This window comes from Manacus vitellinus, unplaced genomic scaffold, assembly GCF_001715985.3.
Source record: "Manacus vitellinus isolate BGI_N305 unplaced genomic scaffold, ASM171598v3 scaffold_16_pilon, whole genome shotgun sequence".
In the NCBI taxonomy this organism is placed as follows: Eukaryota; Metazoa; Chordata; class Aves; order Passeriformes; family Pipridae; genus Manacus; species Manacus vitellinus.
In genome coordinates, this window is record NW_021939189.1 from 2,509,076 (window position 1) to 2,526,831 (window position 17,756).

The following is a 17,756-nucleotide window of genomic DNA, read 5'->3' on the forward strand; positions in this document are numbered from 1 at the left end:
CCCGCGTTACACCGAGCGGGTCCCGACCGGCCCCGAGCCCCCCGGCCCGCCACAGCCCGGCCCGCCACCGCCCGGCGGGCGGCTGAGGGGCTGCGGGGATCGCTGCGGCGGGAAGGCACTAGGGGCGGCCGGGAGAGAGCACGGACAGAGCGGTTCCATGGTGTAATGGTTAGCACTCTGGACTCTGAATCCAGCGATCCGAGTTCAAATCTCGGTGGAACCTGATACTTTTCTACCCGCTCTTCGTTTTTTTTTCTTTTCAGCCTCATGTGCCCAAACGATGCACGGACACGCTCCGAGCTCCCCAGGTTCCTGTTCCCAAACGATGGATACGCACATTCCGAGTTCCCCAGATCCTGTGCCTAAATGATGCCTGGCCACACTCCAAGCTCCCCGAGACTGTTCCCAAATGATGCACAGACACACTCTGAGCTCCACGAGCTCCTGTGCCCAAATGATGCCCACATGCACTCTGAGCTCCTCAGGCCCCTTCACACACACAGGTGTAACAACCACATCTCGCATCACCTCTTGCCCGGTGCCCACCAGCCCATCCCTGGGCACAGTGTGGGTGTCCTTCTGCCTCCACGGACAGACGATGACTTCACCCCAAAGCCATCCACAGCCACAGGGCAGCTTGGGGTGGGTTGGCAAGAGGTCTGCAGGTCTCACAGATCCTTCCTATGAACTGGTCTCAAAAGGGCATGTGAAAACAATGGAGCTCGTGGTGGAGGTGTCAGAGCTCTTTCAGCTCATGAGGTGTAAAGGGGCTGCAATCACAGGCCCCTTCCCCACTGCCTACACTGCCCCGGTCACCCCTGTGTGCCCCTGTGCCACGGGAGACACCAGCTCTGTCATCAGCTTCCCTTGGCACAGGCTTGAGACCTAAAAAGCAGAGGATAAAAATAGCACTCGCATCCAGATGATTAAACCAAATCCCTCTAAAATGCTCTTTTCCCACCAGGCTGCCGTTAGCAGCAGCATGTTTGCCATGGCTGCACTCAGTGGCTGTGTCATCATTCCTGTGCGTGCAAAGTAACCCCCGGGCACCGGCAGCAGCGCTGGGCATCAGTTACCGTCTGCTGGAGGGATAACGAGCCAGAACGTGATCCTCTGCCTTTAAAAATAAATAGTTCACCCTGCCTCAGAGCCTCTGAGAGGGGCAAACAAAGCATTAATAATGGAGACACAGCAAGATGTGAGCCCAGTGTGTCCCACCACAGGAGCACAGTGCGAGATTGGAGCATTGGAGTCCAGGCTCACATCCTGCCACCAGCCCCCACATGCCCAGGCAGATCATGCACCTCCAGCTTCTTAGAGGGGCACAAAACCCAACAAGCATTCAGGGCTTCACATCCCCAGGGCTCTGTTCCATGTGTCCTGTGGGAATAATTGCATGTGCCAGTTTCCATAAGGGCATTGCAAGGCCAGACCTTGGCAGAGCAGAGAGCACTCTGATAGTGTAGCAGCAAGGTGGTCTCTGTGGTCTTTGGATTCATCCTTTTTGTCTCCAGATAAACCCAGAACACCCAAAATCTTGAGTCTGAAAATGCTCATCCCGCTTCTGCCGCCCCTCTCAATCCTACAGTGTTGAGAAGCACATTAAAAGGATAATGGATATTTGTCTGTGGAGAGGCTGGGATGTATTTATAACTCGGCAGTTCAGGTTTCCATCTCACATCCTATTTGCGCTTCTCCATTGAACTTTGTTGCTAAAAAGCTATTAATTTTCACTTGATGCTTCTCAGACCTGGTTTCATCCTCCAGAATTGCTATTAGTGCAAAAAACACTTAAAAAAATACACAGATTAACTATTTTTAATTATTCTCCTGCAAGAGCTGTTCTCCTTTCTGTGTTTAGGATTTTGTTGGTGAGCCTGGAAACACCCTTTATTTACATTTTTTGTGTGCGTAAGTGTTACTTCCTCTTGCACCAAATTGCAGATGTTCCTCATCTGGAACTGGCACATCCTGTGCAGGACATCAGGGCAGAGAGTGAGGGCAGTGGCTCTTCTGGTTGAGCTAAAAATCACAGTCCCCGTGTTGCTGTACTGCTGTCACTTGTTGAACATCAGCCATTACGAAGCAGAGGCATTTTTAGCAATCATTTTTACCAAAACATGGACATTTGTGCAGATTGCCATGTAGCTGAGAAGCAGTGGGGGCTCTTTCTAGCTAAGCCTGTTTAAATGCATTTGATCATTTAAAATCAGATTTTTCATGGTGAAAACTGAAAGAGCTCTGTGTCTAAAGAAGAATCAACAGAGCAGGGCACGAGGAGAGCACTGGACTAGCTGGGAGCTCCAGAAATTAAAGTCTTATATCCTGTTCAATCCTGGGTTAATTTTGTTGCTGTTCAGGCCCCAGATGAGAATATCCAAACCCTCAGGAAATGTCACTGTCAGCACAGGCTGGTTTTGGCTGCTCTGCTCTTTCTTTGTGTCCCCTCCTGGAGCAAGCAGGGATGGGGAGTGGGATGGGATGGCCCAGGACACCTGCCATGCACATGAAACATGGCCAAAAAGCAGAGGTCAGGCCTGAAAGAACAGAGGACTCTGTGCTTTCTGACTGACAGCTTTTAATGGGAGAACAGTCACTCAGCACTGGCATTTCTGCTGCATTAATTGCCATTAGTGTCATCCTTGCGGGAGCACTAAATTCATGGCAAACCTTGAATTAGCACACTCTCGTAATTCCTAACTTAGGCAGAACCATTTGCAGAGGCAGCACGTTCCAAGCAACTGGAGCAGAGACAAGGAATGATACTCAGCTGGGCCTTGGATGTTCAATTAAGAGAAGAAAAGCAGCAGAGGTCACACTCATAACTGCGTATTTATGGTTCTGTTCTGGAAATTCATACAGAGCTGCCAAAAGGGCCCAGCACCATTAATGTGCAGATGTGTGTCAGGGCTCCCAGCTCCGGCTGCCCCAGGCACTGTGTGCAGGCTCTCCCTGCACCTGATTTTCATTTCAGTCTCCCACTTCCCTCCTCCCACCAGCTCCTGAGACCCTGAGAGAAATCCTGGCCTAATAAAGTGGAAAATCTGCCACCATCTCTGATGGCTGTAGCATTCCTACAACAAGGTCAAGGTCTCTTTGCAGAGCAGATCAGTGGTGTTTGACATGGAAACGGAAGAATGTGAAAGAGGGATGGCCACTATTTGTTGCTGATCCCAGTTTTTCAGGCTTGGAAATCCCTGCCCACACTTTGCCAAGCCCATCGCTCTGCAAAGCTCAGGGAAAGATTTGGAATTGGAAATCGCAGTAATTCAAAACTGTCCTTGAATGGCTGTTGACCCAAATTCCTGTTTTCCAGATGAAAGCAGCCCCTGGCTTCCCTGGGGCAGAAGGCAGGAAGGACAAAAGCAAAACCCCAGAACCTACTCTGTTTTATCAGAGGAGAAATATTTCCTAAGGGGAAAATCCAATCAATACTTTGCAATTTCCTAACAATCCATGAATCATTGCAATTATGCAGAGATAATTCAAGCTTTCCAATCCAGCTGCTAAATTAGACAAAAGCATACTCTTAGCACACTCTACCCCCATTTTGACACGTCAGTCAGAAAAAAACCCCTTCAAATATAAAATCCATGCACAGAAATAAAGAAACCCCACTCTTTTTTAAAACCCTGGACCAAATTAAAGGGTCTACAATGTGCAAGGAATTCTATTTTTCAGGTAATTTTGTGCCACAGGTAGGAGTAATGAAAATACATGGAGTCAAAAGGAATTTTTCTGCTGATAGCTCACTTGAATTCCACCATCTGAGTTCTGCAGCTCTAAGAAGAAAAGATATAAGATGAAATAGACCAAATCAAAATTAATTTCTAGATCAGCCTTTTCTTTCCTAACCTTGAGGTTGGAATAAAAAAAAAGACCTGGATCTGAATAGGGACCTATCCAAAAACCAAACGTCATCCTGGTTTTGCTGTTCTTTAGGGGTCTCAGCAGCACTGAAGAGTGGCAAGGGAGCAAAAAAATTAACCACCTTCTGGAGACATTTTTCACTGAGACAATACTATGGAATAAGCAGAAAGGAAGGGAAGTTTTCAATGTGCTTTGGGGAGGAATTGAGTGCACGCCTCGATGACTTGGTGTTCCTTGTGCTGTCAAAATGAAGTCTTCAGTTTCCCACATCCATTTTGGACTCAACACTCATCTCTTTGTCTGCATCCGCTGCCTCCGGAGACATCCCAGCAAGATAACACTGGCAGCCCCAGGATAATTGCTGGTCAGGATACCATTTCATAGAACCATCACTCCAAATCTTCTTCCTCTTACACGCCCTGCCACAGAGGTTTATTTCCTACCTAGAGTCAAAATCTGCTCGATGTTGGTGTTGGTTCCAGACAAATAGAGCGACAGCAGAGCAGCCATTGTCACGTGGCCCATCATCCTCTAATTTGGATTCGAAAGCGCGGCCCTGGGGAATGAAGAAGGCAGTTTGGCTTCTGTGGCCAAGTCATTCTCTGCTGAAACAACCAGCATTGCTGCTTGGCTGTGCTCAGCATGGAGATGTTGTGAAGCTGCACATTTGTACAGGGAGCCAGGCTGAGACTATAGAACTTTGCTCATTAAGATCATTAGAGAGCTGTCTGATGGAACAACTGGGATGGCTTTGATCTGGCAGAATACCCTTCCTCCTGTTCCCAGACCTTGGGAACCATCCAGTTCTCCACAATTATTTTTTTCAAGTCATGCAAACAACACTCTTTGGGTTTTTTATAGGTTGCAATAACTTCTTCAGGAAAACTGCAGGTTGTAACAGCTATAACAAGATTAATTTATTAAATAGAAACCCCGATATTTCAATGATTCCTCTATAAATATATTCACAGTTGGTTTTGCCAAGAAAATGACAAAATGTTTCTGATAATCCCAAAGATATTCCCTATAAATCCACTAGGTGTCCTACTGTTTTCAAGCAATTAGGCTCAAGGTTTGTTTGGGTTTTTTCCCTAGTTTTGCTGGCGAGGAATTAGTTTGAGGCTTTAGTGGAATTAGGTCTGGGTTAGCAGGTTGGAGAGACGTGTACGTGTGGTTTGTGTGACACAGCAGGACATCCGGCTCACGGCGGCAGCTCTTTTGGCAAATGCCACTAATGCTTCCCACAGAGACCAACTCAAGGTTAGAGGCTGGAAGAGAAGAGGGAAAAGAATCTGCCTTCCTCTCTTGGGAATGCTAAACAAGATCCAGCTGAGCCAAATCCTCTTTTCAGTCAACCTTGGTCATCTATTTATAGGACTGCTAAAGTGAGCCCAACGCTGACCTCAGAGGTGGTGGCAGCACATGTTTAACCTTCATCAGAGCTGCTCAGCACAGGCTGAAGTTGTGACATTCCTGGTCACTGCTCCAGTCCCTGATGGGTGTCCCACTGCTTGCCAAAGGCCAGCACAGCACCTGCTCACGAGGTGTCCTGTCACTCCCAACAAGGAGGGCATGTCAAATGCATCCCAAGGAAAGCAAGCTGAAAAACAGCCAAAGGGTAATTTTCTCATCTCAGAAAATACTTGAGGTGGAGTGTGGCCATTGGAGAGTGGCCAGATGCTTGGCTGCTCCCTCATTGTGTGGCCTGGAGCACACACACTGTATCCACCGTGCGATCCAGGACATCCCTCAGCCACCCTGGGATTTGGTGCTTGCGCTGAGCCCCAGCATGGCAGGCTGGAATTCTCTGAAACAGCCATCTCCTAGGTATTGAAAAAGCACCTTCATTATTACAGGGTTTTTCAGTGCTCAGAAGTGTGATGGATCAGTGAGGGACAACTACAGGGTGGTGTTTATGGTCTTGTCACTGAAGCACACATCACATGCTGTGCAATCCCTCCAGCCTTGTCTTCCTGAGCAGTGGTTGTTCCATTGGCAAACACCTCCCCATTCACCCTCATTTCACAGGGCTGCCACAGCTTGAATCTACCCACATCTATGTGAGGCAAGTGAGGAGAAAATCGGTTTTATTTTCTATTTAACAAATGCCAGGGGCAAAGATGCTCTCAAACAATGAGATTCTCTCCTTTTCCAGTAGGTGCTTTACGGCCAGAAGTCCTGCCCAGAGCTATTGGCTGTGCAAACAGGCACTAGGCAAGGTGTCAGCACCAGTTTAATCACAAGCTGCATGGAGAAATCAGAGGGGGAACAAGAGCCTCCTGTCCTTGGCCCGCCAGGATTCCTTGCCATCAGGCATTGTGCATCCCAGGAAGCGCCGAGCATCTGTCCTGTGCCATGTGTTACTGCACTGCCTCTCTTCCCTGCTATTTGTGCTGAAGGTATGACAGTCATTTTCCTGACAACCTGCAAGAAGAAAAGGATCTTCCTCTGTGTGGATCCATAGGCACCTGCTGCAGCTCCACGCAGCGTGCACCATATGTGGCTGAGAGGGGGTTTAACCTGGTCCAGAGTGTGTTTGCTGTGCCACAGAACAAACACCTCGAGCCTTGCCATGATTCAGAGCATTATGTGTGGGAGCCATCTGGTCCCGTAGCTGAAGGAGCAAATGGAAAATCTGATGAAAGCACAAACAGTCACAATGAGAGAGACTGAAAAGATATGTTGATATTCCAAGCAGGAGTCTCCTTCCATGGGGGGTAATCTCATCATCCTCTCTCCTGCTCCTTCCTCTGGAAAGCTGCTGTCAGGCAGGTTGCACTCTCAGCTCAGTGAGTACAAACACCTTTGGAATGCTAAAAATATGTTTCATGTGCTTGAGCAAACCTCCTGAGACAAGAGTTTTCTCAGCAGCCAGCTGTGCAGTGAGTAAGATGTGCCAGCTGCTTTGGAGCACAGCACATTTTACGGAGCTTGGATTGATCCAGAACTCTGGCTGGTTTAAAATGTGCTCTCGATTAGGATTAGTCACTAATATTTTCTCACTGCTGTGCAGAATTACAGCTCATGGTTGTGACAGACTGAAAGGAGTTCCTCCTCAGCTTGCCTAGATGTTCTCAGCCCTGAAGTAGAGATGAATTTTGGAGGGACTGGAGCACTGGGGGAGCAACAAGGAACTCAGTGCAGTGGATAGGGTGGAGTTTAGGATGGCTCGGATTTGTGTATAACATGTCCAGGATATTGGGTTACTAAAATTGTCTGCATTAGATTTTGGAGCCAGTCTGGGTTTCCCCCATTCTGGCCCTGGTTTCTGATGTTTGAAGGGCACAGGGAAGGCAGACAGAAGATGCTTATTTTAGTACATCTCTGCAGGGAATGCACACGTTTCAGACAGGTACACATTTGTTTCCTCTGACACCAAATTAATGGGAATTGATGTATTGATTCTGTAATTCTCCTAAAAATTGCTTCAACTTTTGGCCTGTTCCCAAGCTGGTTAAATGCAATGTGCACACAGTTCAAGATATATATTTAATTATTCTAATATTAATACAGTTTCATAAATTCAGTTCCCTGTGAAATCCAGAAGATAATAGGATTGAGAGCAGTCCAGAAAGGCAAAGGTATCCGAGGCTGCATCCCCAGCATGGACAGCAGGTCAAGGGGGGGATTCTGCCCCTCTGCTCTGTAGAGGTGAGACCCCACAGGCAGAGCTGGGGTTGGAATTGGATGATCTTTAAAGAGCCTTCCAACCCAAACCATTCTGGGATTCTATGACTCAATTATACAATAATAACCTGATCAGTCATTTGTCACTCTCAAGCGTTACATCTACTGTATTTATGAATATTCCCACATTTAACTAATTACATACTGTCAAAGTACCCACCTTATGTACTGTATTTGTAGACTATGGGAGCATCTCTGTGCCATGGAGGCTCCTGGTCCCAGAAGGAGAATGGATCTTGTATTAGGAATGGAGTAAGAGTCTTGCATTTTCTTCTTTGATCACTGTGGCTCTGCTTTTATGATCTCACCAGGAAAGTTACTTGATGTTTCTATATTTTGAGTGTCAGCATGGCTCCTGCAAATGTTTGAAGTCATCCTTGTGCTTCATTTATTTTCCAGCAAACCATCCTCCATCTGCAGTTTAAGAATAGAACATAAAAAAAACTGCATAAAACCCCAAAGCACAGAGCATAGAATTTCTGGGCAAAATTCTCTTCTCACCTACGCTTTCCTAACTCTGGAGTAGTGTCTTCATCTTTCTCATTGTTACTCTGAACCCTGCTTTCATCTCATAGTGTCTGACCCAAAGGATCTGCCATACATGGCTAAATCTGATTTCATCACAACTGTTGCAATATCCTAGACAAAATTACAGTCTCAGAGGAAGTACATAAAGATGCCACGGGCCTCAATATCCTAAAAATATGCTGCTGTCAGTGGTTCCCTGTTAGTAGTTTTCCATGCAAATGAAAATCCTACAGTGGTGGAGAACTGCTGAACTATGTGGAGCAGAGATTTTCTCCACACACACAAGCAGAGAATCTGCACTTTTTGGCTGAGCTCCCTTTTAAAAATTCATGTTTGAGAGCTCTTTCTTTAAACAAAGAAACGGTTTGCTCTAAATTGTTTGGTATTTATTTTGTATAACTCCGTTCCTTGGCTGTCCATGCTATAGAAATGCTGTTAAGCTCCAAGAAGACAGATTGCCTGGGCTGGAAGCCCCAGCCCTGCTCCAGGGAAGCACATGGCTTCCTCACGATGATTAGGATGATTATAATTACTATTCAGTATACAGGGCAATTGTTTTTGGTGTTTAAAACAGAACAAAACAAAACAAAACAAAGCAGGTTTGGAAAGGAAAACAGAACATGAGGAAAAAAAAATAGTTGTTAATAGGAAGTGGTTGACCTTCAGGAAGTAACTCCATATGCAGACTCTGCTATCCAGCATTTCCAGTCATCAGAAAATGGAAAGAAAAAACTGCCTTTAAACATCCCAAAGGCCCTTTAGAAAACAGTGCACCTCCCTTTCAGTAGGTATAACCTTTTACATCTCCTGTCCAACAGCTGCTGGTGTCAAAGGCCAAGCGAGCAGGACGTGGAACGCAGAGCCTGAAGTTTTTCGGCGGTCGCTGGAGGCAGAACCATCTCAAGCTGTAGCAGATGTTCACTGGCTTCCTGTCTGCCTATCAGCCCCACAAAGGCACCTCGGTGTGGTTGTTGTGCCCGGGGTAACTATGGAGACCCCAGCCGGGCTGTGCGGGGCCGATACGCCGAGCGGGCCCTGGCGCAGTCGGCTGTGACCGACCAAGCAAACGTTATGGTTTCTAAGAACTCGCTCTCGTTTTTCCATATGTACATGAGTCATTCCCCCCACACGGCAAGGAAGTGGCAGAGCACAAAATCACTTCAGAAATGCCTTTCTGAGGTGAGGGTGTTACTTTGGCTTCAGTGCGTTCACGTTTCATATGTTGTTTCTAGTACACCGTATAGATCCTACCAACTGTATTCCTCCAGAGCCTGGAATATGTTCCAGAAGAGAGTTCTTAACCATCAGTTTAAATATCATTTCCACTAAACATTTTTCCTTGCTGTTTTAATTCCTGTTTATATTCATCATGAGCTCCTGTAAATTATAACTTTGATATGAATGATTATATGCAAGTGTTAGAACAGTGCTCAATCTATTTTAGGGCTTTGAGATAGTTTAATGAGACTGATTTTTACACTGATGCATTTAAATTAATATGCATTCCCAGTGCAGGCAAGACCCAGGGCAATTAAGTTTATTACTTAATAGACAGGAGTGCTTTTCCTCCATGAAATAGAAGAAATAAAGGAATTTACTTTTTATAAATTCTAGCACAGATGTTTTGCTTTAATAGTGACAGAAAAGGATGGTTTTGGAATGGTTCCTGTGCCCATGCTGAAACTGGAAACCAAAAGTGACAGCTCTGATTTACCAGTGGTAGAAATGGTTACAGATATTCCCATGGGAAACAAAGGATTTCAAAGGAACAGTGTCTCTGTTGGTGTTTGCCACATATCAGGGAAAAAGGTAAACATTATTGCCATTTTTAAATTGTTGGTAGCATTGCAAATCCCTGTTGACCTGGAAAATGCAAACAGTGGGCACAGTGGTCTCTGGAGTGCTCCTTCTAGGGGTGATAATCTGTGAATTACAACTTTTTTATGGCCCATGTTCCGGGAGGAACTGAAGCCCTTTGGGACAACTGGTTCCAGGGGAAGTAGGTGTGGATATGCTTTTGAGAAAATGAGCTTCCATATGAAAGCTGTGGACCTAAAATTCAGTCACCTTCCTGTCCCCAAAGGCAAGCAACAACAAGGCAGTGCATGAAAGAAATGAGAAAAGTTGTTGAGATCAGGATATGAGGGACTTTATGCAAAGGACAGACTTGCAGGCAAAGGTGGATCTGATGAATGCAGCGATGGAAACTGCCTGAAGCTTCCGGGAAAACACCACAAGTACAAAGCTGAAAGAGGAAAAGAAGGAAAAAGGGGACCCAGGGATTAAACTCAGATGAATTGGGAATGTGGAGGAGGTGAATACAATTGTTTTGGTGAGTTCCTGGAAGGGATACAGTAAATATATTTTTAAAGCAACATATTGGCACTTGACTGGATAAGAGAGTTTTTGTTTGAAGTATTTGAAAATTGAGGTCAGTACTTAGACTTAGACTGTAAGGGGTAGCACAGTTGGAAGCAGGATGGATGAGATGGCTTAACAGGGCTTCATTGTAGTCAAATTAATTCAGTTTAAATAATTAATTCTCTTTTAAATTGACTCCACTCTGCACACTTGACATTTTGGAAAAGCTGCCATTGCTTGGCCTTCTGGTAAATGGTTTTGCATCTGTTTTCCATTGTTTCCCTCTTGAAAAACAAATCCTTGTCACTAACAGGAACCATCAGCAGCATGGAACAAATTGACTTGCCAAGGACATTTCCTCCAATTCCATTATTTATACTGGAAGTCTTTTTGTTGTATCGAGAGTCAGACTGTGATTTTTAAAAATTGCCATTTATTAAGGTAGTTTTTTACTGTGTTATGAGTCAAATTCAAACTTGGTTATGTGAATTACTTTCTTTGCATCAACATTGGTCATACTTTTTTCAAGGAGGTGATGAACCAGTTAAATTAATCACCAATTCACAGTTTTCTCTGCTTACCTGGTTTTGTAGAGCCCCTTACTGTTGCAGCAGAGGATGCCCAGGTATGAGCCAGACCAGATACACCACTCTCCCTCCTCTGCTCTCAGCACATTGATTTTGAGCCTCAACTGGCTGAGATTGAGAGGATCCATAATATTATTTGGCACAAATTGGGTTAAACAAATAGGGTTCGTATTTTACTCTCAAGGTGATTTGGTTTGTATTTGCTCTCATATCCTTTCTCAGCTGCAGGCTGTGGGCCAGTTGCTAAGACAGTGTTCATCTCCTCTAAACCCCCCCATGGCAGCGGCAGGGATACATGGCAAAGGAACACAACCATTAATTTGGGGGGTCTGATGAGTCTGGGGGCTCCCTCAGGTAACCTGGAGCCAACTCCCAGAGAGCTCAGCAAAGGGCAGAGCCTGGGCTGACCTAAATTCACGGTGACTCACCGGGGAGATTTACTGTTGTTACTCTGTTTTGCCCGTTTCTCAGCAGTTGCTCACACTTGCAACATGGACACTCTTACCTGACCCAATCAATAGATGAGCAGTTAGGAGCCAATATAATACAAGATAATATTGTAATAAGAGAAGGGAACATTCCAAAGCAGTTACAGAAGGATTTCAGATAATTAGGAGTTGGGCAGTGATACAGATACAGAAAAAGCTTCACCCAAGATAAAATAACAGATACTAAAAATATCTGTATTGAGATGAAATCCTCATGACTCAGTACTTGAGCCAACCTCCATTCTCTAGGAATTAGTAAGATAATCATGCAAACAGGGCAGATCGTGGTCTATCACCTTGCTCCGGGCTTACACTTCCACTTCAAAGACGCATCTTAGGCTGAAAAAGGACAGACTCGGGTCTGAATTTTCAGGGAAATTGCAGATTTTTAAGGTATGCTCTGTAGCTGTAGCTTTTTAAAAAAATGGTGGGTTTATTTCTACCTAGAAAAAGTTGAATAGTGAACACTCTGGGTCTTGAAAGGCAAAACCACTGACAGCAGGACCCGAGACACATTCTTTATATCAACCAGAACATAATTTTAAATACCTGTGACTCTGTAGCTAATAGCTGAGGAGTGATGAATCCAGCTTGCAAACAGAAACATGAAAGTGCCATTTCTTCCTTTTTTTTCATTCTGCACGATGTGTTTCCTAACTAGATGCATAAGTATTGAAAGTCCTGTAAGTATTTAAAGTATTTGGAAAGAAATGAGTATTTCGAAAAGTATTTTGACTTGCTGCAGAGCTTCAGGAAAGCAGAAATCTGTGTTAGGACAACACCAGCCAAAATCTGGGTCAAATTTCCCGTGCAGATGTGTCAGAAGCATTTTCTTGGAAGCTCTCCATGACAGTTAGTGAGAAGAGTGACCCAATGTTTTCTCACTGTACAAAATAACCGTTCTGTTTGATGATGTCATGGGCATGAAGCACTGCTTGTGTTTTCACAGCCCAGGCCTGTTTAAGCTTGTTTGGGAGCAGAGATTTCTTCTCTCAGAACACTCTCAAACAGGGAGTCTGGCAAATCTCTTTGGTACATCTCGACTGATCTCAATCAGTTTTCGGAATTTTAATGATCTGGGTTTATTTCCAGATAATGACTATTTATGTAAATGAGATGCCTCATAAATAAATACGGGAATTTTTCCATAATATTAATTACAGGCTTTATGGTTCAAACACTTAATATCCTAAAGGTGCTGTGTAATATACTAAATGGTGCTGTGGATTGTCTTTGAGTTTATTGACTTAGTTATTTTGTTATTATATTTTAACTTGACTTACATATATTGGACTGTGTTTCCTGAAGTAAAAGAAGCTGTGCAACGTGCCTGGATACATCAAATGATATCAAAGGACCATAAAGATCAAAATGCATCATCATACAGTGGAAGTAGCAAATGGAACCCAGATTTCAGAATGTTTTCATGTAAGAATCAAATAAATTAGTTTTACTTGGAGAATCTCAGCTTAAGTGTTGTTAGCCATTTACTCAAAAATGAGATAGTTCTAAATTAATTATAATCCTTTGCACTTCTATTGCTGCTTCTCTTGAGAATCTCAATAGTGTTCTACAAACATTAATTAAGCCTAATAGTACTCCTGAGAAGTGGTTAACTGACAGATACACTTCACCCCTCATGATATAAGTGAACTCTAGAACAAAACACAAAAACTTTAAACAGCAGGACTACACAAGAGTTTAGAGCCTGAAGTAAGTCAGGCAAAACTGTGGGGAATGCTTAGGTAATCGAATGCAATTGCTTGGCGTGGGCAGGATTCGAGGATAAATAAAAGTGCAAATAATGAGGAACTGAGATCTCTAGTGAAGGAAAGTGGGTTTTTATCTGATGTGAGAGGAGATACCACAGCGCCACAGTGTCACGTGGCTCTGGGTGGTGAACTGGACAGATTCAGAGGAAAACTGCTATTTGCAGAAATCACCTCCAGATGGGCCAAAGAGCCGGAGCCCACATGGAACCTTTCAGGCTGATGCCTGAACAGCAGGGACAGCAGTTAAGTCCTTCTCTCACCCCTGAGGGTACAGGAGCTGCTGAAAATAGCAACAAACCAGCAGTATCAGTGTGTACACTGACAGCCCCAGACTGTTGTGTTTGCTGGCCAATCTGCATGCACAATTTCCTTCCTGATATTTCTCCAGAAAGAGCAGCTTTTGTTATCTTGCCCTACTGATGACAGCAATACTTAAAACAGGTTAGTGCTGGCACACACAGTGAGTTGGCTTTGGTACATGCATTAGGACTTGGACCATCCTCAATCAACCCTCCTGCTGTCCCGTTCCCACAAAATGTGCCACAAATATTTGTCTCAGAGCTTCCAGGGCCTATGGGAAGAGCCATTCCAGAACATGCTCCAGCTGTGCACAGTTATTTGCCTGCTAACAACAGGACAAGAGGTATGGCATCACCTGCTTGATTCCCCCAACCCACAGCAACACAGCAAAGCACAAAGTTAACTGTTTTCTCCCTGATTAATCCCAAAGGCTGTCCCCTGGGGCTCTTACCAACCCATCTTTGAGAGCTGCTCCATGCTGCAGTGCCTCGTGAATAGTTTTAGCAGTTGCTGAGGGAAACTTTATGATGCACAGTCAGAATTCTCAGATGCACACTCTGAAATCTTGAGGAAGCAAATCGGCATTGGAAAGTGGAATGATAATGAGTTTGCATCAGAATTTTATTTCTAGAAATGACTTGGAAGCAGTTGGATCTCCTCCTTGGATACATTTTTCTTTCCTTTTTGTTTTCCAGCATTTCTGTGCTTCTGGGACCACAAACTCTCACATAAATATTGGCAATACATCCTTGCTGAGAAAGTCTACCTACTGGAGAAAAATCTGCTCATTTTATCCAAGCAGAACACCTAGACAATGCAATTAGACAATCAGACTTTATCCTTACTCATATACAGTAACATTCTTAATTGCATTTGTGAATTGTAGTTCATGACATACATGACTCTGATGCCTAATGAACTGCATGCTTCTGCTGAGTTCGGTGGCCTTTGGATCAGACCCTGTGTTTGCTCCATTTCCCATATTTTTAGCTGCTTCTGTAAGTTCTTTACCTAGAGAAAGGTCTGAAACTTCTTTTTTCCCCCCATATATGCATGATAACTCTATTGCCTGTTGTATAATTTATAGTCAGTAGTTTCCCTGGAGTGCAAAAGGCTTTTCAGAAATACTATACTTGAATCAGTAAAAGGAAGGGTAGCTGCACTGTTGTACTGCTGCATCATAATATTTAGATACTTTATTATTTCATAATCTGTCCTAGAATTTAATCATTCTGAGCAGGGACAGTCTCTTTATGTAAAAAGGGATAAGTTCCAGATTTTCAAATATGCATATATTAAAAAAACCCATGAAGATGTTGCTTCATTTCTAGTGTGATCCCATCTTGCCAAAGGCTCCATTTCAGTGCATAACCCTCCGGATGCAGATCCATTACTGCACCATAAAGTGGGTTACTGGACAGGGGAAGGCAATTCGTCCTCTGAAATGCACAGTCTTGTTTTGCCAGTTATGGAGTTTATAATTATCCATTATCATTATCTTTATGATTGTTTTTACCAAGGTTACAGATAGGTCTATTCGAAAGATGCTCTGTTGGGTTCTCTTGGAGCCTCATCCTTCTCCCCGTAGGTGTAAATGAGCAGTGCACACAGCACAGCCAAGTGAGCTCAAAAGGAATAAAACTGGTCAGAAAGTGAACAGACTAAGCCCTAAATTGCACACTTAAGACACTGAAATCGTTTTGCCTATGGAAGCCAACCTCTGCCAGGAAAAACTGGGAATAGTAATAGCTGGGGTTTATTTAAAGCACTGCTGAAGTCTCATGAATTATAAATCATCACATCTCACAATCCTGGGACAAAGTCAATTACAACCACGTCCTGGGACAAGGAAGTCCTCCCTTCTATTCCTGGCTCTGTCACTGACCATCTGCCACTTGTCCTCTGCCTTGCTGGAGTTTACCCATGTGTAAAACACAGTTAAAATAAGCTAAACCATACTCTGAAAATTACTTGAGTGCCACAAGGTAGAAATTTGGGGTTGTAACATGGAAAGAAATGGTTCTGTGGTTGCCAGTCTGCAGAAAGCCACCATGTCTCGCTGGCTGCACTCCGGGGGAGGCTAAATCTGGCTGCCAGGGCTCCACCCTGCACTTGAGAGGCAGCAGAATCCCACAGAAATGCCTGGTGCCAGCCCACCTGCACTGCGTGCAATTGTTAACTTGTTTAATTAACTTACTACGCACAACAAGAATCTGATCCAACACTGACTGGGGTTAATAGGAAGAATTCTGCTGACTTAATGATCTTGGGGTTGGTCTCCACGTGCATGTAGAGACCACTGCCCAGAGATCCTGAAAATCCCAGGGAAGGGAAAGGCTTTGTTTGAGTGACACATAGACACATCTCTGTGCAATGAGCCTGGTAGGAGCTGGGCACACAGTAAATCTGTCTCTGCCTGTACAGTAGCACTATTCACTGGTGCTGCTCTTTATTCACAAATAAATACAGCACTGCAGCCATGATTCCTCACAGACCCTTTTGCACATGGTTTCAGATGAGCCCTAATGTGGAAAATTGATGACAAGCTACGCAGGAAAGCTTTGCAGTGAGATTTGTTAGGAAAGGTGACTTGACAAAGGTGGTGACAAGCTAATAATGAAATGGAACATTGCAATTAAATGTGCTGGTGGGGATGAAAGTGTGCCAGAGCCGAGAGTGTGAGCAGCAGGTAGGTCAGGGAGAGAAAGCAGCAGAGGCTTGATGGAATCGGGTGGGAAGGAGGGGGAGATGTAAGAACAAGAAAGACAGGACAGAGATAAGCACCGTTGGCTGTGATGGCAGCATTGGGCAGAAACTCCTCTGGTGTTTGTGTCAGGCCTTGCACAGCGAGATCCCCATCCTCGACAGCAATTTGTTGACCTTGACACAATGTGTAATTAAATGCAGATAATCCTAGAAGGACAGAAATGGTGGAGGGAAATAAATCAACAGCAAATCAAAGACATCTACAAAAAATTTTACCTATAAAATGAGCTGAAAACTGCCACAGAATATTTAAGAACTTTGTTTCTCTAAAATGAAAGTTTCCATTACGAACAGTCAAGAATATTTTCATGGCTGTGAACTTAAACCCTGCAAAGTGAACTATTCGTACATCTGTGCGGGGATTTTGCCTCAGTATAACAGCAGCTGAAACAATACTCTTAGAAGTAGGAACATACCCATTAATCTTGGGTGTTAACACTGAAGGCTAAAAATTATGCCCACGTGAAAAACCAGCAAAGGCAGAGAGAACAGAACACTTTGCATATCAAAATTACTATCACAAGCCACTTCACCATTGCTATTTACTTGAAAAGCATTTCCAGGATTAAAACATAGCAGAAACTGATTTGGAAAAATTTCTACCAGCACTTTAAATAATTTAATGCTGCTGCCCGGGTAGAGACTGGCTTGTGTCAGCTGTGGCGTTTCCTACCTGAGGGGTAAGAGGAGCAGCATTTCTGCTATAAACAATCAAATTAATAAAAGCATGTGGGGGAAAAAAGCCCTGTTCTGTACTTTTTTGCTTTTATATTCTCCTATTTGGTCGGATTTCTCAGAGGGATGAGGTAAACCAATACAGCAGGTTTGAACACATTCACAGTACAAATTCAGAATTTCACATGGATCTTGTGTCTTTATGACGAGCCACATCTAAACCCTCAAGCCAAACATCTAGAAGGGAGGGAAGCTTGAATTTAAAGCCAAAATTGTATGGTGGGATCCTATCCCTAAACATCACTTTGGTATAAAATTTGGATACTCAGGGTTGCAGATGTCAGAAAAGTAGTATTTCTGTGTTGGTACAGGCAGGAGGACTCCTTCTGTAGCGCTCAGCAACATCTTGACACGCTGCACTAATCTTAGCTGCGCGCACTTAAAAGATTATTTTTGTCCCGGGTTCTTTTTCTAGTCTTTGATGCAACAGCCTGCTGCGGGTTACATCAAGCCTGCAGAAAATCCCTCGGTTTTCTCAACCCTGGTTTTCCAGACAGCCGGCACCTCCTCCGGGTCCAGGCGACGGGCGCCGCAGGTGAGCCAAATCCCGGCCTATTTGGGCCGGAGATTGATTTCTGTTTAAACTAAAGATGCCGTTTAGATCAGAGGGCTGAGGTGGGGGGAGGTCTGCGGTCTGTGCGTTGCGTTTTAGACGCTTTCAC

General features: G+C 44.3%; 1 protein-coding gene, 1 long non-coding RNA gene and 1 other non-coding gene across 6 annotated transcripts in view; 2 read left to right on the plus strand and 1 right to left on the minus strand.

Annotated features, from left to right (window-relative positions):
• Positions 1–151: 151 nt before the first annotated feature.
• On the plus strand, positions 152–223 carry TRNAQ-CUG. Its single transcript has one exon. It is a non-coding gene; the product is annotated as a tRNA-Gln (tRNA).
• A 5,378-nt stretch (positions 224–5,601) lies between these two features.
• On the minus strand, positions 5,602–14,175 carry LOC108639096. Of its 2 annotated transcripts, none has more exons than XR_001920260.2 (4): positions 14,045–14,175; positions 12,071–12,202; positions 7,718–7,971; positions 5,602–6,294 (listed from the first exon to the last, which is right to left on the minus strand). It is a non-coding gene; the product is annotated as an uncharacterized LOC108639096 (long non-coding RNA). The 2 variants fall into 2 exon arrangements; XR_001920259.2 differs by having other exon boundaries at positions 5,602–6,484.
• Positions 14,176–17,574: 3,399 nt separating this feature from the next.
• The window catches only part of DENND4A (DENN domain containing 4A), a 49,540-nt gene continuing 49,358 nt past the window's right edge, over positions 17,575–17,756 (plus strand). For all 3 annotated transcript variants that reach the window (XM_018069606.2, XM_018069609.2, XM_018069610.2), the window contains exon 1: positions 17,575–17,629. The gene's annotated coding sequence lies outside the window, so the exon portion shown is untranslated. The remainder of the gene's footprint in view (positions 17,630–17,756) is intronic.